The sequence below is a fragment of the Malania oleifera genome, chromosome 4 (assembly GCF_029873635.1).
Source record: "Malania oleifera isolate guangnan ecotype guangnan chromosome 4, ASM2987363v1, whole genome shotgun sequence".
Classification (NCBI taxonomy): domain Eukaryota; kingdom Viridiplantae; phylum Streptophyta; class Magnoliopsida; order Santalales; family Ximeniaceae; genus Malania; species Malania oleifera.
In genome coordinates, this window is record NC_080420.1 from 112,924,506 (window position 1) to 112,941,612 (window position 17,107).

Consider the following 17,107-nt stretch of genomic DNA (forward strand, 5'->3'; position numbering starts at 1 on the left):
TCCCCTTTCCATTGGGTGTGTTGAACCCTCGAGACGACGAAGCTTCCTGTGAGGTTGATGAATTAGGGTCGGCTCCCCCACTCTTGGGTTTGCCATTCTTGAAAGACTTTCCACCGTTTCCCTCTCCGCCAAACCGTTTGGACGAAGTGGTCTCATCACCAGCGTAGTCTGTCAAGCGTTCTGCAGCCGCTTGTGCAGTTGACAAGTCTTGAACCCTTTGTCTATGAAGTTCAGTTCTTGCCCACGGTTTCATCCCCTCTAGAAATAGAACAACTTGTCCTTCTCCGACATATCCCGAATATCCAACATTAAAGCAGAAAATTGTTTCACATAGTCACTGATTGACCCCGTATGCTTGAGATCTCTCAGTTTTCTCCTTGCATTATACTCAACGTTCTCAGGAAAGAATTGGGCCTTGAGCTCTCTCCTCAAGTCTGCCCAACTATCAATCACACAGCTTCCATTTTCAATTTCTCTGTACTTGGTACGCCACCACAGTTTGGCATCACCAACCAAGTACATGGTTGCAGTATCCACCTTTGCCTGTTCTGAGGCCATCCTCACAACTCGAAAGTACTGCTCCACATCAAACAAGAAGTTCTCTAACTCCTTGGCATCTCGGGCACCCCCATACGCCCTGGGTTCTGGCACCTTGGTCTTGCTAACTCCCGAAGTGTTGGAGTTCCCCATAGCAAGAACCATCACATTTACCTTTGCATCCAGATCTGCCATCCGGGCTTGCAAAGTTTCCACAGTGTGGCGAAAGTCCTCTGACATGTCGCCTATCAAACCTGCTTGATGTTTTTGTGATCCCCTCACTTCATCAACAAGTTCTCTCATCTGGGCCACCTCCGCGGCCATAGTGTTGGTTGACTCTTCAACCTGTGCTTCCAGCACGCTGATCCTCTCAGCATTGTTTGGTGCCATGGTCACTTACCAAAGCTTTCCAAACCCAACAACGAAGGCAATCGAATTCACGTAGCAACTCAACCTTGGGCTCTCACCAAGTGTCACCGACTTGGGCTCTGATACCAAATGTCACGGTCCGCCTTTTTCACACCGTTGTGAAGGGCCGTGCGGCGCTAGCTAAAGCACTCTTGCTTAACTAGCCAGCCTTTTGTTTACCAACATTCCTCCACGAAGCACTTTCATTAACATTCAATCAGATAGCAGCGGAAATTATAATCAATTCATGAAAGCTGTGGCAACCAAGCAGTAAATATTGAAGCAAACGTAATTCATTAACAAATCCTCCGTTGACATGTTGTACTTAGCGAGGGAGGCAAGTAGGCTAAGCACGTTGACAATTGCTAGTGAGTTTTACAATGATTGATGAACACTCACCCTCCCCTAAAGAGCTTTCTAGGCCATTCTCACTCTAGCACTAGGAAACATCAAAGTGACCGAGGAGTCATACTGCCTTATTTGGCTTACAATGAAAGAAATACTAGAAAATAACCCCACACTAGTATTTACATGATGGAAACCCATCCCAAACACACGAGATAAGCGGTCATAGGCAAGCATAATGCCCTGAACAAGCTTAGCCCGTGACACTCTGCCACTAATTTTTTAATCCTGGTTTATTCCATTCTGCAACTTTACTAGACAAAAGGTACCATTCTGCAAACTGTACTAAATATCCTTAGGTATAATTTGAATTATTGGGTTATATTTGGAACTAGGAAAATACTTAGGGAAAGGAAAATGTAAATGAATTCACATTTTCATGTTTGATTATGAAGGAAAATAAAAAATACGCAAAATATATAAACAAAATTTTCAACTGTATTAAAATAAACTTTCATTTTTAATATTATTTAACTTGGAAATAAAATACAATGGAAAATAAGTTTTCTCTTTTTTTTTTTTTTCCTTCCTTTTGTTTTCCCAAGTAAAATCTTTGATACAAACGAACCCTTACAGAATCAAACTATGATATGGTACAACAAGATGACGCCGATCATGAGGTCTTGGCAAGCAAGCTTCATATACACTATTTTGCAAATACTAAAGCTTATAGTACCTTTAGGAAAGAAAATCATCAACAGAAGCCAGTAGAATGCTATCACAAGGCCGTAAAGAAAACCAAGTAAGATCAAAATTGTACAAGTAAAACATATATATGTTACACTTATATGCAATATTGAATCTTTAAATTTGTTGTGTTTCATCCAGATCTAAACCAGTTTAGAACACCACAATCTTTTGCTTCTCACATTTAACTTTTTCAAGTTGAACTCTTGTATTATTTTGCATTGAACTTTTTCAAGTTGAACTCTTGTATTATTTTGCATTTAACATTTTCAAGGAAATAGCATTGGTATTTTCAAGGTCCCAAGTTTGATTTCTAATTTGTGATTTGTCAGTAATTACCAAGAATACGTTAATGGGCAGTGACAATGTTTTCATCCCCGATTTGATGCAGCTTGGATAGGTATGAAGGACTTGCCCAAATAAGAGTTTCAGGTCATAAATTATATATATATATATATATATATATATATATATATATATAAGAAAATACATGGTCCAAACTCAAAATCATATGAAGTGGCGTCGTAAAAAATGGCATTGCTCTTAAACTTAGCAACACAAATGTATCATGATTTAGAAGAATACTTTTATTCATTTATTTATGCTGAAAAATGGTTAGTATGTAGTCATGTATTCTTTCAACGTTCTCATCTTCACCTTTTTCAATGCCTTAAACTTTCATTACCCCCTTTCTACTTGGTTTCTTCTCTTTTATTCTTTTAACAAGTCTTCTTTTATTCCAAACCAGCCTCAAAGCTTCTTCTTCTTCTTCCTCTTTTTTTTTTTCCAATTTGTAGTACTGTGAAAAGAATCATACACTAATATAAAAAGGTGCACTGTAAAGGTATCAGTGGTAGGGCTCACATCCAATTAGGCCCTCTTTGGGTGGTGTGGGTTTGGCAATTGCTAATTTATGTTAAAAAAAGGCATTTGGAGGAAGAAGAGGAAGTGATAAGGCCATAAGGGATGGGCTTTTTATCATAAGTTCAGCTTGTGGGGTACTAGTGGTCAAAGATAACTTTATGAAGTTTTTCAGTTGCTTCGTCTATGAGAATGGGAATTTTTTGGGAAAAAGATTGCATACATCCCTTATTAAGTTTTCTAATTGTAACGTTTCCTCCTCTTTTTCCCCTTCAAGTCGTTAACAAATTTGTACTTTTAACTTTCTGATAAGTCTTTTTCACTTTTCACTGTTTGAATTTATGCCACTAACTTTACATTTGGTTCATGAAATATCTATTCCTACGAATAGAGTAGAACAACGTGAAATGTATTGTAAAAATTTGTTGTAATATGTGGCTCATATCGAGTGGAACACGTGTACAGAGAAAGTCTGCGATATGGTATAAGGGTATTTGAAAAATTTTTTAAATACCTCTGTACAATTAGGGTTAGTATAAATACATATGATGTAACCCTACCTTTACATAGTGAAATCGAGTCACCGCTCGCTCTTGTGCATATAGGCATACTGTCGAACCACGTTAAATCTATGTATTTTTTTTATTACTCTGTCTTTTTTTTTTCCTGTACTATTCATCATAATTGCTGCATGTTTCACAACAATTGGTATCAGAACACAGGTCACGATGTCTGGGATTTCTTCTGCAAAGTTCGACATGGCCAAGTTTGACGGATTTGAAAATTTTGGATTATGGAAGAGGAGGGTCAAGGATTTGTTAGTGTAGCAGCGCATGGTGAAGGTGTTATATGGAAAGCAGTCGGAACTCGGAAGGCATGTACGACATAAATTAGAAGGAACTAGAAGTGAAGGTTGTGGCAACTATCAGACTTTGTTTAGCTGATGATGTGATGTATCACGTTATGGATGAGGAATCATCGGCGGTAGTTTGGTTAAAACTGAACATTCGGTTTATGTCCAAGTCGTTGACGAACAAGATTTATCTTAAGAAGAAACTATATGGTCTTAAGATGTCATAGGGATCAGATTTGAATCAGCACATCAACGTGTTCAACCAGATCATCATTGACTTGAAGTGAGTTGAAGTGAAGTTTGAAGACAAATACAAGGCGTTGATGTTATTGAATTCCCTACCCACTCCTCCTACGTACAAAAATTTGATTACAACTTTGATGAGGGCAAAAGAAACTCTCGAATTGGAGGAGATCACAAGTGCTCTATTAGGTTTTCATCAGAGGAGGAAAGCCAATGATGAGAATTTACAAGGTGAAGGGCTTCTGGTGAGGGGTAACCAAGAATGTGAGAGAAACAAGTCTTGGAGCGGATCTAGTAACAATAAATCTCGATCTAAATCCAGGAAGAGGAAGGATATATAGTGTTATAAGTGCAGAAAAATTGGGCACACAAAATGAGATTGTCTAAAGAAAAAGAAGGGGAATATAGAGAATAAAGAGGGTACATCAAAGTCTGTGAATGTAGTGGAAGAAGAAGACTCAGAGAGCAGTGATAGGGATATGCTTTCTATTTCATCTAATTCAGATCATCTCATAGATTCTTGAATTTTGGATTCAGCATGCTCCTATCACATGACACCCAATAAATATTGGTTTGAAACCTACAAGTTAGTAAATTCTTGTTCTGTTCTGATGGGTAACGATGCATCATGTAAAGTTGTTGGAATAGAGAATATAAGAATTTAAATGTTTGATAGTGTTGTTAGAACGTTGTGTGACGTTAGAAATATACCGGATTTAAGGAAGAATCTGATTTCATTGGGCATTTTAAATTGTAATGAGTTTAATTACAAATCTACAAGTGGAGTAATGAAGGTGAGTAAAGGTGTCTTAACAATGATGAAGGGGCAGAAACTAGCAGGAAATATTTATACACTACTAGGTACCACAGTTGTAGGTGGAGTTAAAGCTGTAGAGTTTGAGTCAAATAGTATAGTCTTGTGGCATATGCGGTTAGACCATATGAGTGAGCGTGAGATGATGAAGCTTCATAAGAGAAATCTATTAACGGGTGTCAAAACATACAAGCTTAATTTCTGCAGGTATTGTGTTATTAGGAAACAAATTAGGGTGCAACTCAAGATAACCACACACAAGACGGAGGGAATTATTGACTATGTTTATACAAATGTTTGGGGGTCAATAAGGGTAGCATCATGGGGTGGACATATGTATTTTGTGAGTTTTATTGATGACTATTCACGAAAGGTTTGGGTGTACTTCATGTAGCACAAGTTAGAAACATTTGCCAAGTTCAAGTTGTGGAAAGTTGAAGTAGAAAACCAGACAGGGAGGAAGATCAAATGTTTTAGGTCCAATAATGGCATTGAGTACACAGATTCAAAGTTCACGAAGTTGTGTGAGAAGCATGGGATTAAAACACACTTCATAGTACACAAGACACCACAACAGAACAATGTAGTGGAAATGATATGAACAAAATAATATATGAAAGAGCTTGGTGTCTCAAGTTGAATGTAGGGTTTGCAAAGAACTTCTGGGAAAAAAAGAATGAATGTGACATTTTTCTTAATTAACAAGCCACCTAGTGTAGCACTAGATGAAAAAGTAGTAGAGGAGGTGTGGACAGGTAACGCGGTAGACTACTCTGGTTTGAGAGTGTTTAGATGTCTAGCCTACGTGCATATTTCTAGTGAGGAGAGATTGAAGCTCGATGCGAAGTCTAGATGGTGTATCTCTTTGGGGTATAAGAAAAGGGTGAAAGGCTTTAAGATTTGGGATCCGAAGGCAAACAAGGTGGTGATTAGTAAAGATGTGGTTTTTGATGAGAAATTTATGTTGCAATGTACTTAGTAAGAAGAGAAACAGTGTTGACTCTATGACTCCTTCCCATTTTGATTATGACAAATCCAATGGTCTTTACTGGTGCACTAAGTTCTTTCAATAGGATCATCCTTGCATGTACTAAGGGTAGGAACAAATGGAAGCCATAAGGAACACAAAGACCACATCACATATGGCATTTGAAGAGCAAAGAGGTAGAAGAACAAAAAAAATGAAGACCATTTGTTTATTGTAATTGCATTTTATTTTGGGTCTATAATATTAATATGGTCTGTAATAATGCATCTGCATGCATGATAGGGTTTTAATGCTCAAGAGGCCATAGATTGACTTTAGGTCCCCATAAACACTTATGGAAAATCTCCTATAACTTAAAAGTTATACCATTATTAATAGGGGTGAATTCTAATAAAAATTCAAGACCTAAAAGAATCTTTGAAAGGGCTTCGGTCGACCAAACATAGGGTGTTATGTAACGACCCGAAAATCTATACCATTTTTTTTTTTCAATTAAACTTTACTATATACTGAAACTTAATTTACTCTGATACCCTTGGATTATCTACTATAACATCTCAGACCCCAAATGAGCACTGAGGAAATCCTATTCATTTTGCACACCTACACAGCGAAAAACATAAAACTGTACATCCATATTTACAATACTAGAATTCAATAATTCCCCAAAATATACATACACAAAAACACATCTCCCAGTAACATCCACCAAAAACCCTAAAAAAAAAACCAAAAAATACATCTCCATGAAAACACTTACCCCACAACATAAATACTATATTGATAGATATCTGAAACTGTAAAAGCTAGTAAAACAATATACAGTACAACTTGCATCTATTATAGTTTAAAATACAACTGTAATATCTGAGTTTTCTACTTTTTCATACTTCTAGTATCATAATATATCTGCTGATATTCGGTTAAGCTGTATACATATACATAATTGTGATATTTACCCTGGAAAACTGTACATCATGATTTAACCCCTCATGACAGGGTTGTGCGGCCCGTAGGTGGGACTTAACTCTAGTTGACCTGCCAAGATATGTCAACTGTAACTCTACCAATCCTCAGCCTGACCATCTACAATCCCTCCAAGGCACGGTACCGGTATCTACCTCGTCAAATCGGCCACCTCAACCTAGTCTTCTAGGGAGCCTACAATCTCTCTAGGCACGGTTGACGGAATCCTCCACACACTATCTGAGATGTGTGGTTGCACTCTAATTTGTAATAGCAACGATACTGTACTCTACTGATAGTTGAACTAATTCATCAAGTTCTGATACTGTGTAATATTATTTTCTATGTATACATCTCACTGTTTCATCATGATTCCAAAATAACCATAACACCGTAAATTGTTCTGAAAATACTGTAATATATGAACTGTAATAGTTGTAATAACTGATCTGTAACATTTGAACTGTATAAACTGTGATATCATAGTGTTATGGTTTTAAAATGCTAGGAATCATGGTAATCTATAAATGCTATAAAATATCTGTCTATATATACACTCTAATTTATAATTCTGTAAAATCTGATAGAACATACTTTTGTATAAATACTGTAAATCATAATAATCTGAAAACTATAGGATTTCTATATTGATGTGATAATATCTCATGCCACACAACTAAATAAATAAATATTCCATATTCTGAAAACTGTATCATCTAATATACAAATAATTTGTGTAGTGGATAATAATATGAAAAAACATATAATTTATTGATAAACATTCTAAATTTCCTAGCATAGCATATTTCTCTTACCTATCTGACTAGGAGGTTTGCCTCCAATTCAACCCTCACGCCCTCGGTGTACCAACCTCAAAATCCTGTAATTACATATATACAAATTTCCCAATAAAACAATGAATTTTCCAGAAAATCATCATACTCACATTTCCTGAATCTGCCTATTCATAATTTCCTAGACTATAATTTACCTGGGTTCTTGGAAAAACAACCATTGAGGTCCTCAACCCATGCCTACAGGGTCCCGAAAATACCCTAACCCTGAAATCATAACACCCTAATTTTACTCCACAAAAAACTAGTATATTCTCATACAACACAAAATCTAGGCTTAGATAAACCTGGTAATACTGGAAAAATCCAAATAATCTACTTACTATGAAATTAGGATGGTGCCCAAACTTCTCAAATCAACATTCTGCTCTTGTTAGGTTGTAAATAATCTCCCCAGGATCATCGTAGTAGCTTCTGATCGTCGAATTGGGGAGAAACGAAGCTGAAAATCTAGAGAGAAGGAGAAAGCACCGAATTCTAGTGAGAGAAAGGGGAAGAAGACGACTTTTTCACTGAAAAGTGAGTTTTTGGCTATATATAGATGGCTGGCCATGTGGCCTCGTCGACAAGCCAAGTTGCCTTGTCGATGAGACCAAGAAGGAGATTCGTCAACGAACACATAACCCTCATCGATGAATCTCAGGCCATGAAATCAACCCTTTTAGTAATTTCTCATCGATGAGACATATGTCCTCGTCGACGTGCCTATGAAGATTGCTCATTGACGTGTAATAACCCTAAAAATGGCTATACAAGATTAGTGGGGTGATTCTAAAAAAAAAAATTATTAATTAATTAATTAAATTTATAAAAAAAAAGAAAAAAATAATAATTAAAATTTATTTATTTTTATTAATAAAATATATTATTATTAATATTAATTTATTATTATTATTATTATTATTATTATTATTATTATTATTATTATTATTATTATTATTATTATTCCTAAAGCTTCTTTTGAAGCTTCAAGATTAGGTTGAGTTACAGAGGCCTGCGCAGTGCCCCCCCTGGATTCCTCCGTAACTCTCCTCATTATCTCTCCCTCTCTCCTCATTTTCTCGATGGACACTCGCTTGATCGGAAATCGAAAGATACCACTGGACTCCATTTTCCGTCGCCGTCATTTCTACTAGAGCGGACTGGTGGTAGGAGTGGCGTAGGCTTATCTCCTGGGGTAAGCTAAATCCCTCCTTTTACCTCAATTTCTAGCAAATTTTAAGCCAAATTGATGATCAGACACCACTATGAGAATTTAGGGATAATTCTCTACAAGTCTAGTAGAGCGGATTTCTCGTTGGGTCGTCGTAGACATAACCCCAAATTTGGGATAAGGGGGTTATTAAGGGGCTTATTATTATTTAATTAGTGTTAATTTAGAAATGCTAGAATATTAAGCATCTGAAGTTGAAGTAGGATTTTCAAAATTTAGGTCCCGAGTGAGCACCGCCGGGTTTAATTTTGGGACCCCCTAGGCATAGTTCAGAAAATCAAGTGAGGGTGTTAAATATTAGTTTAAATATTAACTTGGGGTATATGCAGCCTAGGGAAGGATATATGGGTGTTATTTTAAGGAAATGAGTTATTTAATCTGGGGAAAATGCAAATTGCAGCATTTGAGTTTCAGGTGCCAAGGACGTAGGATCTGGATTTTAACGAGACTCTCACTAAGCCAAGTAAGGGGAATAAATTATAATAGTATTTTTAGAACTACTATTTGAATTAATATGTGAAAATGAACATATGGTATTTTGTCTAAAAATTATTATGATATAAATATCAGATAAATTGTGTGGCATTTGAGTAATATTAAATTGTGATATTTTGGAGTGTGAAATTAATATATTATGAATATTAGACGAAAATTGTGTGGCATATGACGTATATTGAAAAATGTGAAATATAACGATGAGTAATTTCTAAGAAAATATGGAAATGGAAAATAATGAAATATGATATTTATATGTGAGTATAAATGATTTGCATGAAAAATGAGATTTTTCGAATCACTGATATGAGTATTTTGAGAAATGTTGAAATACGTAAAACACGATATATACTATTATGAGAAGATGAAATGTGTACAGAAAATGATAAGAACATTTATATTGAGATAAATTGAGGCATACTGATATGAGATTAATTATGTATATTGATATAAAAATATTAAAACGTGTAAATGAGAACGTGAATTCTGAAACATATATATTGAAATGTGAAAATGGGAAATATGAATACTACAATATGGAATTGAAATGTGATTGATGAAATGCTAATATCGCATAATGATCGCGAGTATGTGGTAATAATAACCTTGATGGATGGTTATGGAAACCCTAATGATGGGTTGTGATATTGAGTACGGTACCGTTGCCAGTGATGTAGTGCAACCACACAAACTCTTAGAGCGTGTGGCGTGACAGTCGACTGAGCTGTTTAGTAGAGTTGTTGTGCCCCTTGAGTCCGAATCAGGGCTATAGGCCGGCCAATCGTACTATAGATGCGAGATATGTGATATGATATTTTGATCTAACTGGGTTAGCCAACCGTGGTTAGATCCAGCCTTCAGGCCGCACAACCTTGACCATGAGGGGAAGCATGGCGTGGAAAGAAAGATCCTCAGGGTAGCCATAAGTTGCAGATGCGATGTTGGTATTAGATACCAAGGATACTCATGAGCCAGATAGTGAAATGGAAACGGGAAGTGAAAGAATGATAAAATGGGCTAAAATGAGAAATGAAAGAAACAATGGAAAATGAAAAATAGAGAATGGTAAAATTAAGAAATGGTTCTGTGTGAGTTAATAATATAAATAATTGAGGCAAAGTGAAACTCTCCGCCTGAGGGCTTACTGAGTAAGATGAGTGCCCTGATAGGTATTAGATGTGGTTATTCCTGATAGCATAACGTGTTAGGGCAGAGGGAAGCTACCTGTATGGGCAGGTAATCTTCCCTATTCTCAGGAACTTCACAGGTAAATATGTGTTAGAAATGATTGAATTTGAGAAATGATTTTAAAGCTTATAAAATCTTGTGTTGTATATCTATATGATTATGAAAATATGTTTATTAGTGTATTTTTCTCAGATGAAATGATGATTTGAAAAGTAAAGTGTGTTATAACTGAACTCATATGAGCACACACTATAAATAATTTATTCTTTCTTACTGAGATGTGTCTCACCCAAATTATCTAAATTTTTCAAGGAACAGAGATAGGCCAAGCGATAGAGCTCCGAGACCTTAGGAAGCTGAGATCCTGACACACAGGGTGAGTTTTTGGACTAGGGGAGGTGTAATTCCCCTAGAGTTGAGTTTTTTTTAGCATGGGATGGTAATGTGTATTTATATGTATGTTGATACTTTGGGTATTGTATTATGATTGTTAAGAATGTACTATCTTCCGCTCTTAGGTTGTATAAATAAAATGACTTTTTACTTTGTACCCAATGCGGGTCGAGTCATATGAATGGTAATAGGGTTGTTGTTGACCCTATGGGTCATACCTTGTTTTGAGAATGACAAATACCTTGGTATTTAATGGTTGCCAGGTTTGTGTGCAGGTTCTCATTGACAAGTTTATATAATGACATGTGGCAACCTGAAGAGAAGTGAAGACCCCGACACATTTATTAATTGTTGTAATGTTATTGGGTCTGTAATAGTAATTAGGATATCGGTCTGTAATAATCTCTGTATGTCATGCATATAGGTTTTGTAAACTCGGAAATGCCATAGACTGACCATAGAGACCGAATGACCTTAGGGCACCCTTTGATCGACTGGCGCCAGGTTTTTGGGAGTACTTGAAAAAACCTTAGGTCCTAATACATACGCACTAATAAGTTCCCATATCACTTACATAACCAGGGGAATTAATTAAAGAAAAATTTGGACTTAATTGAAAATATATAAGAGGTCGGGTGACTGAACCCTAGGTGTTCAAAACACCTCGGGCGCCTGAATCACTGAGAAGTCAGCTGGTTGACCACGTTTCGGGCGACCGAACCAGAAATGAGCACATCGCCCTCGGGCGATCGAACCCATCTCGAAGTGCTTTCCACCAACCCGGGCACCCAAACCTTTTAGTTCAAATCAGGCCTCGAGTGACCGAATTTTTCAATTCGGTTAACCGAACTTAGCACTGGGCACCCGAACCGCGTGGCAAATGTTTCTGCCTTTTGTTCAGCCAACCGACCCTAAACTTGGGCGATCGAACTATTTAAAAATACTTTTTTTACTGAGTCTATTCAGGCGACCGAACCTCGGTTCAGCCACCCGAATCATACGGGTTAAATTATTTTTTACTAGGGCTAAATTTAATTAAGTTGGGTTAATTTTCCTAAACCATTTTAAAACAATTTTAATAATGCCTTACATGTCCCCAATGGTTATATTTTTACCACTCTCTATATATAGGGGCTCATTTGCAAAATTAAGGGGAGATTAGCCAAAATAATTAGCAAAAATCCTCTCTATCTTAAAATCCCATTTTGCTCCAAATACTCTAAAATTTTCTATTCCCTTGATACATTTTAGTATTGTGAGAGTATATTTGTTGTTCTAGTGTATATTAAGTATTGCTTATACTCCCATTGTTTTTATTGATTGATTGTCATTATTTTTGAGGAGTCAAGCAAGAGTTTTCCCATAGATTTTTTTTTTTTTTTGATAAATCTAGTGTTGGGAAAATCTCATTAGTTTAAGGATCTTTGCATTGTCATTGCAAAGATTCCTATAACTTGATTTTGTTGTGCAAAATATTTTTAACAAGCTATATTATTCTTTCAAGCAACTCTTGAGCATAGTAGATTGAAGAAAATGTTTTGAGTTGTTTTGAATATTTGCTGCATCTTTGAAACGCTGGTTTATTATTGAGATTTGATATTCACTGTTGCAAAGAAATAGCTTGATTAGAACACTCTTGAACATATTAGCGATCATATCTTGTTGAGTGTAGCTTGCACAAGAATACACATCATTGAGCTTACATTTACCTACATTGTTGATGTGTGGCTGATTAATTATATTGTGTGTATTGGGTACATATTTGCTTTGCTTGAGAAGTATAATCACTGTACCAGTTATATTGAGAAAAATATTGTTGTGTTTCCAGGCGTGGCCTGAGGGGGTTTGATCTAGTCCGGAAGGATCAGGTTGGGGTCAGCCCTGTGAATTTGACCAAGGGCCTTCTCCGCCCCACAAAGAGAGTTTGTAAAGGTTGAGGTCAGCCCTATGCTAATTGACCTGGTTGTATTAGGTGTCGTTTCACTCGTTAAGTAAGCCATTAGTGGAATCTTCGGGCTTGCGAGCTAGAGGCGGGGATGTAGGCACAGTTGGCAGAACCCCGATAACATATCATGTGTGCATTGTTTATATTTCTGCAATTTACATTTTCGCACTTGTATGTTATAGTGTGAATGTCGCGTATGATTTAATTTCCGTGTTATATTTATCTGCACATATTGGAACTACATAGACAGACCCTAGGTTGTGAATGTATTGTTGCTGAACGAGTTTAACCTAGGAGAAAAAGTTTTAAATTCCAATTCACCCCCCTCTTGGGAATACACCAAAGCTAACAGTTGTTGACATGGCTGATTTGTGAATATTGTTGATGATGAGTGAATATTTATTTATTATGGTTTATAAAAAAATTTGTACGAAAATCGGGGCGTCATACGACGAATGCTCTACGCTCACCGACAAGACCCTGTTGAGTCCCCCCTTTGAAATTTCCTTTTCTCTCCTTCCTTTTATTATTTAATTGCAATAATTCTTCGGGTCTCTACACGTTAAAAATGCTTCAGTCGACCGAACTGGTAAAAAGTCAATACTTTGACTTGGCTCGGGCGACTAGTCTAGATTTGAACTAAAATTCCACGGTCGATCGAACCTTAATGCTGACACTTTTTACCAACCCCGGCGCCCGAACTTATAGTTCAAAATCACCCCGGGCGACCGAATTGTGAGGCATGACAAACCGAGCCAAAGAACCAAGCGCTTGAACCTACGAAGGTTGGGAAATCGCCTTGGTTTCAGCTAACAGAACTCACCTATAGTCACCTGAACCCAATATAGGATTTGTGTTTGTTCGGGCGACCAACCCTAAGGACCGAGTGATCGAATCTCTCGGATTGCCAAGAATTAACTGCGGTAATTGAGGTTAAAATTTAATTAAACATTTTGAAAAATACCAAATGAGTCCCCAACGGTTATATTTTGTGGAGTACCTAAATATACTCTCTCATTTGCTTTGATTAGTAACAAGATTAGCAAATAGATTAGCAAAAAACTCTCTTAAAATTTTATACTCCTATTTGCTCATACTCCATAATTCATTTAAACCTATTTGATCATACTCTCTCAAACTCTTATTTGCTAAAATCATTTTAGAATAAAGTGTATCATTTCCTTGCTCTCCTCACTTGAAAATTAATTGCAAGATCGAAAGGAGATTGATTTGGTCTTGTTGTGTGCTTCAAATTATTTTTTGAAAAATTATCACTCTCATATACTCAGTATTTTAAAATCCTTTTGAGAGTATTATCTTAAAGTTCTTCCCATTGTTTTTAAGTGATACATATATTTCTCTTGGGAATAACTCTCCAGAGCTTGGGTGTCTTAGCATTTTCATTGCAAGACTCAAAGGCTTCATTTTGCGTATTGAAGAATTATTTTGAAGCTAATCTTTACTGCTACCCATACTTCATTGTAAAAATATATTTGTGCTAGATATAATATTGTGCTTTGATAAATATTTGGAGTGCATCTTATTTTGAATCAAGGAACTTATTCATTTGCATCTCTCACATTATCATACACCTTATTTGATTGAGAGATATAATTGACATACTCACTTGAGCATTAATTCCTTATCATACTTAAGTGCATTGATCATACTGTGCTTATTGCTGGTACATATTTTCTTAGTTGAGAAGCATTTGAATTGTACGCAAATTTTATATTCATTGTTGTATTCCAGGCGTGGCCTGATGGGGTGTTGATCTAACCCGTCATGATTGGTTGTAAAGGTTGGGGTCAGCCCTGTTAATCCGACCTGGGGTTTTCCTCACCCAGTAAGGAGAGGAGGTTGTAACCGGTGTCGCTCCACCCAGCATTAGTGGAATCCTCTTGCTTATAAGCTTGAGGCGGGGACGTAGGCAATATTGGTCGAACCTCGATATCATTTCGTGTGTTCCCTTATTTTCTACACTTCAATTTCTGTACATGTATGCTATTATTTATTGTCTTGATTATTTTACATACATGGTTTGAATGGTTAGGAAATACTGAAATTGGTTTATTTGTTTAGATATTTGCTCAATAGTTTTTCTATTATATTGGGAAAAGCTTAGACAGATCCTAGGTTGTGTATTACTACTACTGGCTTAGCAAAACCTAGGAAGAATTTTTAAATTTCCAATTCACCCCCTTCTTGGGATTACACCAAAGTCAACAAATGGGTGCCAAAAAATTGCAGCAATAGTGAGCATGTGGTACAGGTAGAGCTAGAGACCCATGTTAGAGAAGACAATGTTCAAAATGCAGCAAGTTCTAGTTTAGGAGATTAGCAGCATCATAGTATAGCTATAGATAGGCTCAGACGCACTATCAAGCCACCCACTAGGTATGGTTTTGAAGATTGGGTTTCTTATGCACTCATTATTAGTAGATGGGATCCTACTAGCTACTTTTCAAGAGGTAGTACATAGCCAAGAGAAGAGTATATAGATGGGTGCTATGGTACGTGGAGGAGATGAAGTCTCTACATAAGAATCAGACATAGGATTTGGTGGAGCTTCAAGAGGGGAAGAGAGCGATAAGATGCAAATGGGTGTATAAGAAGAAAGAAGCAGTATCAGAAAAATAGGGAGAAAAGTTCAAGGCTCATTTAGTAGAAAAGGGTTACTCACAGAGGAAAGAGGTTGGCTATGATAAGATCTTCTCCCTTGTGGTCAGACACACTTCCATCATGACAGTGTTGGGTTTGGTAGCGCATTTTGATATGCAGTTGGAGCAGATGGATTTAAAAACAACTTTTCTTCATGGTGATTTAGAGGAGCTGATTTATATGGTACAACCATAAGGGTTTAGTCTGCCTGGACAAGAACACTTGGTCTGTAAATTGAGGAAATCACTTTATGGGCTGAAGTAGTCTCCGAGGCAGTGATACAAGTGATTTGACTCCTACATAATCTGAATTAGCTATAGGAGTTGTGAGTATGATTGTTGTGTTTATGTGAAAAGCTTTAATGATAATTCATGTATTTTTCTGTTACTTTATGTGGATAATATGTTGATTGTTGTGAAGAGTATGAGTAAGGTCAACAAGTTGAAGACTTTGTTGAGTAAAGAATTTGACATAAAGGATTTAGGTGCGGCGAACAATATTCTTGGGATGGAGATTCATAGGGATAGAGCTTCTTCCAAGAGATAATGGTTATCTCAGCGTAGCTATGTTAAGAGGGTATTGGAGAGGTTTAGTATGGTTAATGCAAAATCAGTGAGTACACCTTTGGCAAATCATTTTAGATTGTCTACCTCCTAATGCCCGAAGACAGATGATGAAGTTCAATACACGTCAAAGGTTCCATATGTTAGTGCGGTGGGGTGCTTGATGTATGCTATGGTTTGTACAAGACAGGATTTGGCACAAGTTGTCTGTGTGGTGAGCAAGTTTCTATCAAATTCAGGACGACAACATTAATATTGGGATGCAGTCAAGTGGAATTTCAGATACTTGAGGGTTACTATAAACTATAGAATAATGTTTAGCAGACAATAGGGTGACCCTTCAGTTTTTGGGTATGTGGATGCAGACTGTACAGGGGACTTAGATGACAGGAGGTCTACCATAGGTTATGCATTCACTTTTGTTGGGGGAGGGAGGGGAGGGGAGGGGTCTATTTGTTGGAGGTCCATAGCATTCAATCTCTAGTTGCACAATCTACTACTGAGCCAGAGTATATGACAATGGCTAAGGCTGTCAAGGAAGCTTTGTGGCTTACAAGGTTGATCAAGAAGCTGAGTATTCAATAAGGTGAAGTTCAGTTGCATTGTGATAGTCATAGTACCATTTATTTGGTAAAGAACCACGTGTATCATGCGAGAACCAAGCACATAGATGTGAGGTTTCACAGGATTAGGGAATTGGTTTCTTTTGGTGAACTATTGCTTGAGAAAGTTCACACTTCTAAGAATGCAGCAGACAAGTTGACAGCTTGTTACCACAGATAAGTTCAAGCACTACTTGGACTTGATTAATGTCTATAGATGCTAGATGGGAGGCATCCCAACTTATTGCCCTAGGTGGAGTTCAAGGTTATGTTTTCTTTTTCTCCTAAGTGGTAAATATTCACCAAGTAAAGATTGTTCTAGTATATGACTCATATCGAGCGGAACATGTGTACAAAGAAAGCAAGCCAATGTCCGAGAAGTGGAGTGGAGTGGAATGACGACATCAACCTTTTGGGCTTGAAATTTATTG